At 36.1% G+C, this 17605-nt stretch overlaps 1 protein-coding gene across 3 annotated transcripts in view; it reads right to left on the reverse strand.

Annotated features, from left to right (window-relative positions):
- The window catches only part of SOX5 (SRY-box transcription factor 5), a 1014136-nt gene that overhangs the window by 654901 nt on the left and 341630 nt on the right, over positions 1-17605 (reverse strand). For all 3 annotated transcript variants that reach the window (XM_047867514.1, XM_047867512.1, XM_047867515.1), the window contains one exon: positions 17528-17597. The gene's annotated coding sequence lies outside the window, so the exon portion shown is untranslated. The remainder of the gene's footprint in view (positions 1-17527; positions 17598-17605) is intronic.

A 17605-nucleotide genomic window follows, 5' to 3' on the forward strand; every position in this document is an offset into this window, starting at 1 on the left:
AAAAGATTTTCCCTTTGTATTCAATTTCTGTGAGTGATCTCCAATTTACAACCTTATGCTCAGCCCAGAAATTGAATTAATCAATACAATTATCTCTTTAGAAATCTCTTTTGTCAAGTACGGTAGTTCATAGAAGAGAAAGGAAGATTGAGATTCCTTAGATTAGTAGGCTTGATGGCAAGATGCAGCTATACTGAAGGGCTGTTACGAGGAATGGTATAGGCTCCAATACTGTTTTGTTTGGGAAATTACAAAAATTAAGTGATCCTTACCTCTAAAACAAAAGCCTATTATCTACCAGTTGCAGTCTAAAATAAATTTTTATGGAAAACAACACTAGAAAAGTATTTATATGATCAGATTGTGAATACCGATAAAAAAGTTATCGCACGAAATTCTACACTAAAATAATCACCTTTTTAAAAACAAGTAAATTCACATTTCCAGAAGTCACTAAATTCTTCGTAATCAAAATATTCAGTTCACTTCCTGTTGCTGAAGCATTCTTAGTAATGGTTTAGGGCCATGATTTCAACATAGAAACTAAGAAGGAACTGAGACAATTAATTATTAAGCCAATTTAGGCCCATTTAATACTTTCACATGAAATATTCAAATAATTAGGGCAAAAGTTTTTTTTATATTAATTATCTTTATCATACATATTTCCTTTGTGCATGTAATAATCTTTGGCAAATTTAACATTAAAAAGGGGAAAAGAAAAATGCAATATACCTGCCTAATTAGAATTAAAAACAGCTACTAAGAAACCAATTAATAAACCTAAATGATACAAACTACTCTCCTTTTGGCGATTGCTCCAATTTCCTCTTAAAGAGTTAAAGCCAAATTTGACAATAATATATAGAATTGAGCTAAAAAATAAACAATCTATAAATCCTTGCTTAAAAAGAATTCAACTGACCAACATCTTCCATTATTTAGAAAATATACTGATGTTAGGGATTTATTAAGAATAGAGCTAAAACTCCCAATAAATATCCTGGAGTAAGTATAGTCTAACTAATTGTTTACATATTTTCCACATAGAAAGCTGTGGATAAGTATTTATTTGGTTTGGCCCGGGTTTGTACTTTTTTAAAGAAAAATTTTTTAATGTTTATTTATATTTGAGAGAGAGAGAGAGAGAGAGAGAGAGAGAGAGGGAGAGAGAATGCAAGCAGGGGAGGGGAAGACAGAGAGGAAGACCCTGAATCTGAAGCAGACTCCAGGCTCTGAGCTGTCAACACAGAGCCTGAAACGGGGCTCAAACTCATGAGCTGTGAGATCATGACCCAAGCCAAAGTTGGAGGCTTAACGGACTGAGCCACCCAGGTGCCCCTGTACTATCTGTTTGGAAGTACATGGTTCTTAAATATAAAGCTGTTGAAAATTCATTTGTTATCAAAACAATATTATATATTAAGCATATTACAATGACATGGTAAGACAACAACTGTACTATAGACATATGTAAGAACAGAATAACATTGAGGTATCACCGAGTTAGTCAGAATTCCTATGAATTATCATTCTATTGTAATATATTTTACTGACGTGAACTCCACAGACAAATCCCACATATATGACAGCATTTTCTAAATGGAAAAACTGAGGTAGCAGAGAAGACAAAGGTAAGTTCAATCAGGTGAAGGTCAATCAGGTGAAGAAACCACACACTGTATTTCACTCAATCTTCAGTCAATATTCTCTCACTGTTTAAAAGCAAACCCTTTGTTTTTATTCAAACACTGGGATACAAAGAAATAAATAAGTTCATGGAATTTTAGTCTTTTGAATTTGAAGCATACTGCCTCCGGTGGATATTATCCTGATTAGCAATTTTTGTTTCACCAGGCATAAAGAGGAAAATACACAACTCACAATGCTCTATCCTAAAGGAAAGAATTTCTATCTCAATAACTAACCATTTATCAATTAGCATTTTGGAAGATGGAGATGGGGTTTAGTCAGTTCACTATCTTTAAACTTAGGTGATGTTGTCTTAGTTCCTCATTTCCAAATTAATTTACTATTCCCTTCTAGGCCAGTCTGTGCTAAGTAGTTGCTTACGATCCTACAGAAAATACTCCATTTAAGAGTCATAGATTCTTATCACAGTCATAGTGTGTATATCTATATTTTAATAAACATAATTTGGAAGGAGACTATAGACAAAGGAAAGTTTGGGGTATATTTTAAACAATAAAACAAACTCCTATCTTGTTCAAACCAATGTCATTCAGGTTTCTGTTACTTGAAGCTGTATGAAATGCTTACGTGATGGGGTTTCAGAATTTGGTCCTGGTCTGCCCACTTCTCATACACTTTTGGATTGCCTGTTTTCTATTTACATCAACTTGCTCATCTGTAAAATGAGGATAATGGAGATACCTTTCCCTAAGCGCTACTCTGATAATTAAATGACATAATCCATCTAACACACATAAACCAAGTCTAAATGTTTAATGATTATTATTTATTATTATTAGTCTTATTGGGCTGCTCATACCGTAAGAAAGCATCTCATCCATGGTTGAAAACTAGGCAAAAGTTACCAACAGGATATGGCAGTCAGGGAACACAGATCTTCTACCAAATCCATCACCCAAAAGGGGAACGGAAAAATGTCTGGGATTAGAGAGATAGAGAGGGGGAGAAAGCGAGAGAGGAAGTGGGGGGGAAAAGAGAGAGAATCATGCCGTCCCTTTCCACTTGGATAATAATTTGCTATTTTTCAACCAGCTCTTCAGGATGTGATATACACTTCAAAGACTTCCTTTATATAAGATTTAAACATATTGTCTACTTGTTTGTCAGAATCTCTCTATTTGTGGATGTGTTTGTATGTATTGATATGAAGAACAACAAAAAGCTAATAAATTCCATCTGAGCTCACTGTGAGTGCCCCAGGAGGGCAGTCTGTGTCTTTTCTATTTATCACTGAGGCCCTTGTGTGATGATATATGAAATAATAACCTGATGTGTTACCTCTCCCCATTCATTTGGGTCATAAGGAACCAGAGGGGAAAAAAATCTTCTGCTTTTACATATGTAAAATTACTGTTTATGCATAATGGGAAAATTGAGTGCTTTGGGCACTTTTAATTTAGGGAAAAGGAAGAGTCAAGGCAGGAAGAAGCCTCAAATGATAATATAAGGGCCCTGCCCTCCTACTGACAAAGGGCAAGATCAGAATGAAGAGGCTGGGATGAGACTGGAAACAGTGGAAATCCCTTTATGTTTAGGCTCCAAGCAAAACAAGGACTAAGCTAGCTTCCTGAGTGGCACTCTATGAGGCAATAGCCTTGCAGATATCCCATGACAAAATGAAGTAGGGAGAAATGGGTACAGGTATGTCTTCATGTAGGGTCAGGTTTCCAGAGGCTGTGATGTCCCCATTTGACCCTCCATGGTGTGGGGGTTAGCTCAGGAAGGGTACTGATGGTCTGAAGGGGTCTCACTGAGGATTGTGATAAAGGGATGCAGATGAGAGCCACAGTATGGCCAGTGTGACTGGGGTTTGCGAGATGCCAGCAGGGATGGATACCCACGACTGGAGCTAATGACAGGACAATTGTACAACTCATTTGTTCCAGTAGAGAACAGGTGAGGGCTGGAAAGCAGACATCACTTCTCACCTTTCCTCTTACCCTTGAGCAGTTAAACGTATCAATATCCATCTCCCAGAACCAAAATGTCGGAGTAATTATTTCATGACCCATAATTAAAGCACACTGCAATTTCCCATCACAACAGCCAATTCCCTCTGAGTCATACATTGAATCCATTAAACTGAGAATCCCTATGTCTGAAAGACTGCCTTCTAATGAAAAAGGTGAGAGTTACTGTCCTCTACATCCAATCATATCTCTGGTAAACCAGGGGGAGAAGTTCAAATGCATGGCTTGGAATAGAGCCCATGCCAGCAGATTGTGCTGGGTAGAAATAACACTAGTCTGTCTAGGTAAGATCAGTGCCAATGGTTCCAACTAAAATTAGAAAAAAGGAGACAGTACCTTGGCTCATGCTTATGTTGGAGACAAGACTCTAACTCCTGCTAAAGCCAAATGATGGCAATTCAATTCCTGCCTGCCAGTTGCAAATCCCTATGCTACCGCTGCAGTACTATCAAAAGACATTTACAATCCAGTGCACCTAACAAGAGAGGTGATTTCTTAGATTAGTCATTTAATGGGTGAGCAACTCGAGTGCTAGCAACTTGAAGGTATGCATGCATTTATTCTAAGAGGTTATTTTCCACAACTATAGGCAAATTGTTGAAGAGAAAAATTAATAGAACCTTATTAATCTGAGGTTGATAAAGGGTATTATTAATTTATTAATTTTAGTGATTTTTTTAAAAAAAAATCAAGGACAGAATGACCCATTCCCCCCACAAAACATCATCAAAAGATTCACAACACTTTTCATGAATTTCAACAAATATAATTTTGCTCTAATCTCATACGTGTCATGAGGCACCATGCCATAGTGGAATGAAAACTGAGCCAGAAATCAGGAAATCTGGGTTCTTTTTCTGGCTCTGTCACTTATTAACTGTGTAAAATGATGCAAAATTTAACCTCTTGGAGCCTCAGTTCCTTGTCTACAAAATCAGTGACTTGGGTAAACATTATCTAGTTCTTAGAGTCTGTATTCTCTAAATCATTACTGAGTAAATGAAATCTTAAATTTTATATGGTTTTTATAATACATCTAAATATTAAGTCTTTAATAAGTCCCAGATTTGTAAGGTGAATATATGTAATAGACAAGGGATTCTGATTCTAATGGTAAAGAATTAAATATTAAAAAAAAATCATCTGCTCTGTGATGGCAACACACATAATCATAGATAAGGACAATGGGATAATATTTGTGTATCTTAGCAGATACTATAAACTTTTGGCAAATGTCAAAGTCATACAAAGACCGACATCATTTCAGGTATTCCTCAAAGAAAAGAGTATACTGCTGCAGGAAAGAAGAAACTTCTCCAATGCCCAAGAGTAATTCAGGAAATGAAAACTTGGGGGAGGCTCTCAAGTGCTGAATGACATGACACACTCAATATTCACCCCAAGGTCTCTGCCAGGTTTAAACTGCTTTTTATTCTACATAGGTAAGGTAATTGCACTAGTGCCCCTGTCTTCCCAAGATTTGCAAGAAATCTACAGAATTTTACTCAAATCACCCTAATGCTCAAAATACTAATTAATGTCTTACCAGAGCAGAACTTGGCTCCTCCACTGAGTGGTATCCAGCCTGGGAAACAGACCTCCAGTCTTCCTGATTGGTGCTAGACTATGAAAGAACCATCTTCATCAAAGACAATGCTTAACTCTTAATGTGATCAACCAGAACTGGAGTTCTGGTTTTATTTCCGGCACTAACTCTTGGGATTCTGGGCAAGTCCTAAAACCTCTCTGTTAGATGCCACTGGTAAAGATGCTTCTTGAGTAGCTGCACTATATAAGAGTTATATATTCCTAAGCCCCCAAAATACTTCCATGCCATATACTGCATTATTGTGGAAGGAAAATCTATATTCTATCTTCCTTTAAGTCACAGACCCTTTTGGAATACCTGATAGAATCCAATGATTTGTATCCTTTCCTTAGAAAAAAAAACTGCACCAGAATAATCTTACATACAATAATTCATGTGAATTCATGTAAATAAGGGGTTCTTTTATGCTAGAAGGAGGTTCATAAACTTAGGTATACACCCTGCTCTTGAGCACAAATCCTTCCTGTATTTACTAGCTATGTGATTAAGAAAAAAAGTGAATCTGACTTTCTTTATCTACAAAAGTGTAAATATTGAAATTGATTTTTTTGCCTACATCTTATAACTATGTTGAACATGAAATTTTTGAATATACAGGTATGTGAAAACAAATTGGTGGTACAATGAACTCTATGCAAATGTATGTTGTTCTTGTTCCCTTAGTCTTCTAATGCTGTCACAGAGCGCTGATAAGTACTATCCCCACCCTGTTGGCACCATCAAGCTTGGGGAGATGTGAATCACCAGACCCTGTGTCTAACTTAAGAATCTAGACTCTCAAAGTCTGACTGATTGGCTGTACTGTGTACTGGGTCTTCCAATACTTTCTTTCTAGCTTTTGTCTGATTATGGATCTCTTCACACATATCCGCTGAACTGAATATACTAGCTCTGGCTTCTGGCCCTGGAAATATTGTCATAATCCAGAGTTTTATACCTACCAGAATACACTTGGTCCTTCACTGACATTAAATCTTGATCTTCACTTGAGCGCTTAAAATTATTGTTGTTGGGCTCCATACTTGACATTTTTGCTCTCCTCCATTGGTGTGAATAATTAGAAACCATATTGCTAAGATCATTATCTCTGTTTTATTGGAAAATAGACTAGCAAATGCAAAGATATAGTAAGTACCCTCAAGGCTTACACAGTGTGTGACAGAGCCAGTTAACAGAATAAGACCCAATTCACAATGCTACATACTCATCACTCTATTACATTTTATTCCTTTCTTCTTAGAGCCTAGTGATTACCCTCTTGTACAGCAAACTCTTTGTGATAATAAAGAAGAATGGATAATACATACATACATCTTATTTAAGACATTTTTTATTTTTCAATTTATCATTTCATTGTGAAATAATCTCATACTTCTGAAACACTGAAAAAATAGAATTCCCAGCTTTCTCACATACTATCATCTTACAAAACTACAGTACAATTATCAAACCCAAGAAATTAGCATTAATACAACACAACTAGCTGATCTACAGACCTTACTGAGATTGCAACAATTGTACCACTGATATCCTTTCTTGGACCATGAGCCAATGTTTAGCTGTCATATCTTCTCAGTCTCATTTCATCTGGGACAATTCCTCAGTCTCTCTTTGATTTCCATGACCCTGACACTTCTTAAGACTACTTCTGCTATTTTATAGTATGTCCCTTAATTTGAGTTGTCTGATATTTCCTTATGATAAAATTCATATAATGGATTTTTGGCAAGAACATGACAGAGATTATTTTTTTGTGCCTTTCTCAGTGAATCATAGGAGTGGCACATGATGCCAATACATCCCATTACTAGTGATGGTGGTGACTTTGATTCCTTGCTTAGGTTCTTCCATTGAAAAGTTACTACTTTCCTTTTGTAATTAGTAAGCATTTTAATATACTATGTAAGTAGCCTACTTATCATATTTTCATGACTAATTTACTATCCAGTGGTGATTCTTGCCTGAAAAAAATTATTACTCTAGTGTACCACATGGTGATTTTCTATTTCCATCATTCATTCTATAGTTATTAACTGGTATTCTACACCCATAAAAGAGGTTTTTTTCCTCCCACATTTATTTATTCAATACCTTTTATAATATCATGAACTATATTGAATATAAGTCAACACTATCATTATTTTCTCACCCAAATGTCTCATATGTGGCCATTGGGAGCCACTTCACATTGGCCTATGTGTCCTTTCAATGTGTTTCCATCATTTTTTAGTCTTTTCTTACTTTCTGGTACCACAAGATGTTCCAGTTTCTCATCATATACTTTTCCTATTCTGGTGCTAGAAACATCCATTTCTATAAGGATTCTTGGTTTCTTTTATTGGAGAATGGTATTTAGAAACCAAAATCCAGGTACTAAGTGTGCTCATCACTACTGAGGTATTATTGCTCCTAAGCGTCTCAATCAATAAGATAGGGGATATAAATGCAAATACACACACACACACACACACACACACACACACCCCCCTATTTCTTTGTTTTTGTATCTGTATATCTGAGATACATACTTAATATTTAAACACACATGACTTCCTAGTGATAACTGCGATTCCATTTCAACATCATAGGGTTTGTTCTACCCCTCTTTATTTCTTTACAGTGAGAAAAATAGCCATCATTAATGACAATCCTATGACACATTTAAAGCAGTTTCAGAATGTTAAGTTTTATCCCTACAAAAAACAGAATCATTAATCTATATTTTCTAATTGGAGTGAAATAGTTCCTTCTTAAAAAAATCTTAGAATATAAAGTCAAAACACTGTTTATCAAAGTTACTTAGATTAGCTCTTTTTTCCCCACCCCATTCATTTGTAATTCCTAGAAATATAATTTAGCTTACTAGATATTTTTGTTGTTGTTTTCACGTGGGGATCCCAGAACACCCTGGTTAATTTTAATTATTTATTTATTTTTGAGTGTGTGAAACAACACAGTTCTAAAAATCAGAACTATACAAAAATAAATAGACAGATAGCATTCATATAAATGTCATTCCCCCATCACCCCTTCTACCCTACTTCCATTCTCTCAATCCACATTTACTAAGCCCAACACCTGTAAGTCACCAATTCCATACGTTTCTGGAGTTTCTTTCTTATCTGTTGACCCCAGTTAGCAGATCTATGTATATTTCTTTATTTCCTTTTCATTATGGGTAACATACTTTTGCACTTTTTTCACTTGGCAGCATAGGCTGAAAAATTACTCTATATCTGTTCATTATCTCTACAATTGCATGGTACCTCATTATATGGAGATGCTATAGTGTAGTAGTATATTCAACTACTCCCGTATGCATGAGCATTTAGATAGTTTTTATTATTCTACAATTATAAACAATGCCACAATCAATAACCTTGAGCTTGTGATTCTCATGTTGTTAAAGGTGTGTCTTCAGGATAAATTCCTGGAAACAGGATTGTTGGATCAAATGGTATATATATACATATATATATGTAATTTTGTTAGGTATTGCCCAATTCCTGTTCAAAGGATGTGTACCAACTTTTATTTCTATTAGCACGGTATGAGAATAAAGACTGTGTTTTTATCTCTGCCTCCAAATCATCTTAGGACAGATGCTGAGCAGCATTTGAGTGCTTGATTCAGGTTTACTTCTTCTCTCTGACTATAGATATTATCTAACCATGGTGCTAAAACTCAAAGAAAAGGTTTACATACCTGTAAAGGAAGAAGAACAGAAAGAACAAGGAGCTGGAAAATCACTCTTTAAAAAAAATAGTTGCCTTTGATCACAACAGCTCAGGATGGAAATATATAGCTTAGCATCTTCACTTCGAAAGTTCAAAACACCAAGATTTTATAGTAATTTTCTCATGGCCGAGATTAAGTCCTGCATCCTTTATGTCCCCGAGCACCATACCAATATTACAATTGGCACACAGTACTGCAGTTATCTGCTTAAATGTTTGTCTTATATTAGACTTTTTAGTTTTGAAATAGAAATGATATACTGATCAACACATTTATCTCAACTCCTGGCACAATCTTCAACATATAACATTCCTGATGAAATTTTCTTAAAAGACCATTAAAATAAAAAGAAACATTTCTTGAATCCTTCCTCTGTGCCATATAACATCCAACATGTTTTACGTGTATCATCGCATTTCATCCTGGTAACAATCATACAAAGTTGGTTTTACTATTAACCCCATTTTACAGATGAGAAAACAAAGACTTAGAGAGGACACATAACTTGTCTAAGGGGATGTATTATGGGGGAAAAAACCCTTAGGATTTGAGTAGGATTTGAACTGAGGTCAGTCTCATTCTAAAGCACATGCTGCTTATTACCCCTGATTGGGGTTGGAAATAGAAGCCTTCCTGATGCCCCTTATATCACACTCACATAGGCAAGTTTTATTCTGCCTACTCTAAGGCCAGGACCAATTCTGTGTTACAGATTTCAGGCCAGCATGTCACTATCAAGATGGAAAGGAAAAGTGGTGGTTTCAATGGTTTCCAAATAGACTCTGAGAAAGCTTTCGGAGATTTTTACCTTTTGGCAAACAAAGCTTTGGCTCCTCTGATACATGCACACATTTATTATACCCTTGTGACTGTGGTTTATGTACAAGCATCTTATTTAAAAGAGTTTTTAAAAGACTGAAATGTGATTTCCTTTCTGACAGCAAAGGAAAAATAAAAAGATGTTCTTTGCCCTCCTGTTCTAATCTGTATTTGGAAGTCAAGTCTGCAGTTCCCAGAACTCTATCACCAGCTTGTTACATTTCCATAAATCTGTCTAAGAATACAACACTGTTCACCCAAAAAAAATGTAACATAAACTGTAAAACACATGCACATGATACCTGAATCCAATTCGCCCTCATTTTGTATATAAGTGAAAATAAAGCAAGGCTTTAACTCTTAGAAATGACAATATCACATTATTTAGATAAGTGCCACCAAATCATTATTGAAATTCTGATAGCATTTGCCTTACTGGTAAAAGAAAATTACCTGTAATGCATAGTTTAAATAATTACTTTTAAACAAAAGCTTCTTTTCTGCATTGCTTATTTATCTTTTGAGACCAACTCAGCGGGGCTATGTATTTTATTAAAATTGCCTTCAGACTGCTAATGGCAGGGCGTCTGTTAGCACAGGAAAAGTGATGGCAGTTTGACTCCTATTCCTAATATTGGGAGTTAGTCCAGACACTTAAGAGCCAGAACTCTGCTGTGCATTTGACTATGTTATCAACACTTTACTTGCTAATGATACTAGTGACAGCATTTCAATATGATGGGTCAGACTTAAATAGGAAAGCTTATAATTGTGCTTACAGAACCAATGAAACTCCCTGGCTACCCCCTCTCCCCCCGCCTTCCCAAAATCCCTTTTATCAGCAGATCAGCTGGTGTTAAGCTTCAAGACTGGGAATTATTTGGTAAGCTTCTGCTCAATGTTTTTTTTCCTTCTCCACTTCCCACCTTGAATGGGGAGCCTCCATCAGCACCTGATATCTACCCGTTCAGAAAATGACAACTGAAAGCCTTCCTGTGGTGCAACCGTGTGCCAACTACCCAGCAGAAGGTCACACTGATGACTCCCCTGTGGCTTTTATTTTCCCCAGGGAAATCCACAGCCAGGGCTGACTGCTGCCAAATATGCTGAGTGCCACAAACCAGCAGTGCTAAGAACCCCCTATCCTTCTTGATGGGAAGCAGTAAGCAACTGTGCCGAACACCTGTGTCAGCTCCTGTTCCTGGGGACACCCCAGGCAAGCACTCATTCAGCATTCAGGGATAGGGCTCCCCTCCTCTTACTGGCACTTCTGTCCAAAAACTTCTCAGTAGTCATATGATAATAGTTATGTTTGTCAGATCTCTATAACATCAGCGTGTTTAACTACCGTTAAGGAGGGTGACTTAAATAATTCGTGAGTTAAATATTTTACTCTCAGTGTCTACAGGGAATCAGTACAATGAATGTGTTTCCTGTTATTGTAAAAGTAAAAACAACATTCTCCATCACTTCCTTTTATAGTTACTCCAACCAACTTGAGGAAGAGGAGACAGTTTGAGCTGTGGAAGGCATGCTTCCATAGATAGACAATATCTAAATCAGTCTTTTTCCTGTAAGTGACGGAGAATAATATGCTCAGTTCAACCAGTGAAGATTCTAGTCAAGTATGGGATGGAGAAAAAGGCAATAAAATTAAAACAGTACCTGCCACAGTTAAGACTCAGTAAGAATATATGAATGAATGAATGAATGAATGAATCGATTAATCAATCAGTGAATGAATCAATGAACAAATTAAAACTGAATGAATGACACTTAAATAATTTCAATACTTAAAAAAGATTCCATAATTCAGAAATGATTATATTTTAATGAGACAATAAAGCCTGCATTTAGTGCTTACTATTTGCAGATCACTCAGGCAGGGCTCCTGCAGACATTAAAAATAAATAAATGAATAAATAGGGGCGCCTGGGTGGTTCAGTAAGTTGAGCAGCCGACTTCAGGTCAGGTTACGATCTCATGGTTTATGAGTTTGAGCCCTGCGTCAGGGTCTGTGCTGACAGCTCAGATCCTGGAGCCTGCTTTAGATGCTGTCTCTCTCTCTCTCTCTCTCTCTCTCTCTCTCTCTCTCTCTCTCTCTCTCTGTCCTTCCCACTGTCTCTGTCTCTCTTTCTCTCAAAAATAAATAAGCATTTAAAAAAATTTTAAGTAAAAATAAATAAATAAACAAACAAACCAAAGCCAACTTCAGAACCACACAGCTGGTCAAGCCAGCAGAACTACAATTCAAATTTCAGAATTTCTTTTATTTTGACTCTTCCATTTGATTATCTTCAATATTCCACATGGCATTAAGACTCTTAGTCTTTCAGGGTATTCCTCAGCCTGGATTGCCCTTCTTCTGCTAAAGAGGACACTTTTGCTGTCAAGTTTAAATTCACGTAGCTTCATTTTCAACTCTCCTGCCACATTCCAGAAGAGGCATGGATACTTCCTGAATATATCAGCACTGGCAACTCAAATGTAAAGATTCTCAAATCAGTTGGTGTCTCTTCACTAATAAAAATATAAATAAGTAAAAACGGGTAGCCTTTTCTGATTTCCCACATCCATGACTTGCAAAGCTTTCATTTCATTTACTCAAGGTTTAAATTCATCCCTTATTTTTCTCGTAAGTCAAAGTCTATTGATTCCATCTTTGAATTTCTGCTTATAACTGCCCCTAAGTGTTTTTATCTCGGTCCTGACTTTCTGGATCTGGTCTGGTTATTGCATTGGTCTCCTCTCTTCCCCTTGTAACCTCTCCTCTTTCAGTCAACCTCATACTACTATCCTATTAGTTAATTAATCCAAGCACAGACCTAATCATCATCCACATTTTCTAAACAAACAAAACTTTTCAATAACTTCCTAGGTCCTGTTGAATTAAAAGTCAAATCACCAAAGAGTCAAAGTCCTCTTCAGAGAGTTTCAATTATAAAGTCTCTTTATGTTGTAAAGAGCTCAACATATCTTCATAGTCACTATTGCCTTTTGTATACCCTGTGCCACATCCAAACTCACCCAAGTCCAAAGAGAGACTTCAGAGACCAGGACCTTAAATATATACTAGGCAATCCCCCACCACCACCCCCCCTACCTCTGTGTCTAATATCTCTGCTAAGAAAATCACATGCATCCTTTAAGACAAGTACTGGCTTGCCTATGAAGCTTTCTCTTTTCTATGAACCCTCAAATAATGTTACACTGTAGCTCTTGTTAGTCTATAATACATTTTATCTTGCATTATAATATTTGGTTTTGGATCTTCAAACTAAGTTTATTTAACACATGCTATAAGCAAAGTACTTTGAAAGGTGTATTTGGGTTATAGTGGAGAACAAAACAGATTAATTCCCATCAAAAAGCAGGGAAGAGTCTTTCAAGGAAAAAAAAAAAAGTGTGATGGGAGAGAAGGGAAATCTCCTGCACTCGCTGTGGCAGAAAAGAACCTGAGCCACCGTAGGCTCAAGGATAACTGTCAAGTGTGCATGTGAAGTTGAGGTAGGCATGCCCTCTCCCCTGAAACAGAATTCAGAGAATAATTTCTTTCTCATTTAATCATAAAAGTGATTTTTATTCTTATGATTAAAAAGGAAAGCATTTTGAATAAATAAAAATTTTCAAATATATACATTTATTTGTTGCATGAATATTCTGATAGCCAATAACGGAATCTAAGCTTAGATATAAGCTTATAGTTTTAAATTCATTTATTAATGTATTCATTTAAAAATTTAAAAAATTTATGGTAAATTATTTGGAAACTGCTGCCACAAGACTGATAATAGAAGGCAACTGTTAAATTTATTTTTTAATGCTCACTTTGATTCTTTCACATGATAGCAATGAGAATTTAAGAAACAACTCTTCCAAGTATCAATAATATCTACTCGAAGTGATTTTTATGAAAATAAATATGGAGATTTTTCTTTGTTATTTATATGAAATAATCTCCCTTATTTTCTCATTTATATTAAAAATGGTCACTTCTAGTGTAGGTGACTCTTAATTCAACCAACTTTTATTCACCACCTAGTATGTACACACTGGCTTAACAAATGTAAAGGAACTCTAGAGGTAACAGTAATAGTATGCTTCTCCCTTTGGGAAAAGCAGTGTTGATCATTTCTAGGCAAACATGTTAAAGATCCCAAGTCAGCTGTAAGTTTCAGAGCTGGTTCCAGAACTCATGCTCTCTAATTCCTACTAATTACTCCATGTTTCCTCCTTATAAATAGTCTAATAGATCATGTGATAATTATAATAAAGCCATGACATAATTTCAAGCATCTTCCCTTACAAATAGAAGATAAAATTCATGACTTGTTGTGGACTCGTACAAGGCTATGTAGTTTTGCTTGAAATTATAAATGACAAACAAATGGGAAAATCAGTATGCAAAGGAACAATCAGACGCACATCATTTTTAAATATTACATATCATTGTCATTAATGTCCCTATTATAAAACAATAAGTTATTATACACTGCCAAAAAACATGATTCAAATTCAAAAGAATTATGCAAATTCAGGACACGGAAAAGAAAAATGAGAGCTGCACTATTTAACATTAGCTCCTGGAACACAATCATCCGTCAATATCCTGATCAGATAATGTTGCCCTGATCATTGTTAATTTAAGTCTATTTTCATTCATAATTTATATTCCGTGTCAAGAGAAATCTTTTAAATGCTTTACATACCCCGTAAGTCTGAGTGATCCGTAAAACACGCGAGCCATATGATGCCCTCTTACTGGCTAAAATCACTCTAATGATTCCCATCTCACTCAGAAGGATAGGCAAGGTCCTGCCACGGTCTACCAGGACTATACAATAGACTCCACAGGAGTCTCCATAGGAGACTATACAATAGACTCCTTCCCATTTTCATGTCTTACTTGTCCACTACTTAATCTTTTCCTGTCACGTTGCCTTTCTCGACAATCTTTCAACATAGCAAGTTTAAGGAGTATCTCTTCACCCGTGTATATCAAAATGGTTCCCTCTCTCCATTTACATTTGTGCTTCAGTTTCTCCTTAGCAGAAAGACTTTCCTCACACACATATCTTTTAAATTTTTTTAATGTTTATTTATTTTTGAGACAGAGAGAGACAGAGCATGAATGGGGGAGGGTCAGAGAGAGAAGGAGACACAGAATCTGAAGCAGGGTCCAGGCTCTGAGCTGTCAGCACAGAGCCCGACGTGGGGCTCGAACTCACGGACCGTGAGATCATAACCTGAGCCGAAGTCGGATGCTTAACCAACTAAGCCACCCAGGCGCCCCTCCTCACACACATATCTGAAATAGTCTCCCATCATTCTGTTTACTCTGCTTTATTTACTTCTTAGTATGCACCCCCGTTAACATATACAGTTGACTCTTGAACAACATGTGTTTGAACTGCATGGGTCCACTTATCTGTGGATTTTTTATAGCACAGGACTGTAAATGTATTTTCTCTTCCTTATGATTTTCTTAATAACATTTTCTTTTCCCTACCTTACTTTTTTGTACAGTATAAAACACATATAACTTACAAAATATGTGTTAATCAATTGCTTATGGTATTGGTAAGGCTTCTGGTCCATAGTAGACCAATAGTATTTAACTTTTTGGGGAATCAAAAATTAAACACAGATTTTCAACTGCATGGGGGATGAGCACTCCAAACCCCCACATTGTTCAAGGATCAACTGTACATTAAAATCTTCACGTAATGTTTTCCTCCACTAGAATAAAAGCTTCAGGAGCATGAGAACTTCTGTTGCATGAATTAAAGAATGAATGAATAATCACCCTTCCATTTCATCCAGCCAAATAGGAAACGTCTCCAGAGAAACAACAGTTAAAAAGGAAAAAACTTAAAGTTCTTGATATTTTTCAAATATCAGTATAATCCAAAGTCAAGTATTAGTATCAATTATGTTTTATATAAACTATACATTGGTGGAGATGGCAAATGATGATACTTGTCACATGTGTGCACAAAGTTGTGCACAGAATTGTAAGTATTCCATAACCTGCAAGTCAGCATAATGCAGTAGGCCTGCATCATATCAAGAAACACCGATTTACTTCTGTTATGATTTCATATGACACTGGGTAGCAATTTAAGTTTGTAAAATAGGTAAATTGGAGTGGATTCTATCTCCTAAGACTATGGGATCTGTAAGATACTTGTTTCTCCTTCTTGATTTTGCTTCCAAGCACGCAAAACTCAACAACTATATTCAATTTAAGGTCAATACTTATATATTAGCTGGATGCCAAGAAAACCTACCACTTTTGGCTCAATTTATTTCTTTTCAAGGTTTAGTTGAACACTGTTTGCCAACTGAAAATTTGGTCTACCAACAGTAAACTCGTTATGAAAGTATTGCCCAAAAGGAAACCTCAAAGCTGCAAGAATCAGTGCAGGCATACTTACAAATCCAGTCAGTTAGACATATCATTCTAAATACATCTCTTTGTAGAACTCTTACCTACGTAAGCTAAGAACAGAAGCTTGAGCATATTTATTGTACCCAGTTATACATGAAATTATCTCTCCTTTAAGCTGGAGGGTAGTGTTCTCTCAATACATAACAATAGTAATCTGTCCGGTCCCTAATGCTAATGCTAAGAAATAACAAAATCCCTGAATCGTCCTGGCAGAAGAATTCTGAGCTTAGTTCCTTCCTGAAACGCCTTTTTACTAGAGGAACTGTGATCAGACTGAAGGACAGAAGCATTTGTCCCTCTGTGTGATGAAAACTGAAAATCTCAGGGAAAGTTGTTCCGTAACAGACCCGGATTTGAAGGAGCTAAGTTAAACTCTGGGAGAGCTGTGGAAGTGATAGGTATGACAGAGGTAAAGGCTCTCCAACCTTCCATAAATAATTAAGCAATTGTACTGAGAGATGTAATCACTATTTAAGACAACTGGGAGACTCCTCTGAAGCAGGAGATGACCACAAAGCCATTAGTTACTCATGGGGACATTCAGGGCAATGGGGACCCCAAACGGCAGCATGGCTCCAGCTTACTGAGGAATATGATTAACACTAAACGTTCTACAATGGTGACAATGTTCATAGTAGACCCTTTGACTATTGGGATCTTTCTATTTACAGAGAAATTGTATTTTAATTAACCTTCATTTTACAGATGGTAGTCAACTTTCAGTAGTTCAAATTAGTGCAAGCAAACAGATTGACTTTAAAGTGTCAAGAGCTTTCAGAGGTGGGCCCAAGCCCAGAGAATATAGCAGAAAAGAAAGGAAACTTGACTTTAATGATGCCAGTGTTATTACAATAACTTAATGTTACTACAATTGCTTAATAACATTTTATGTTTAAAGTTCTGATTTTGGAAAAGTTATCAAGAAATCTTCATTTAAAAACAGTTTATATGAGAATAAGAGAAACCAGGGTATCTATATAACTTATTAGGTAAGAGACTTCCTTCTATTCCTGAATATTTATTTGAATTATTATTTTTTAATCTTCAAATCCTAAAAAAAGAATACCCAAATGCCAGACTTTTTACATAAAGGTGTTAGTCATGATTTGCAAAACTGAGAATATACCAAGTAAGCATATTCAAGAAAAAAACAAGTGGCAAGAGACTTGAGAACTCTAGAATTGATGGCAAAAGAATGAACAGCAATGATAATGCAAGCGTCCTGACCTGCTGAGCCTCCCAGGCCAATTTCTCCTACTCCTGATGTCCTTCTTGATGTTATCTATTTCTTGCAATGCTGAAAAA

Source organism: Prionailurus viverrinus, chromosome B4 (assembly GCF_022837055.1).
Source record: "Prionailurus viverrinus isolate Anna chromosome B4, UM_Priviv_1.0, whole genome shotgun sequence".
NCBI lineage: Eukaryota > Metazoa > Chordata > Mammalia > Carnivora > Felidae > Prionailurus > Prionailurus viverrinus.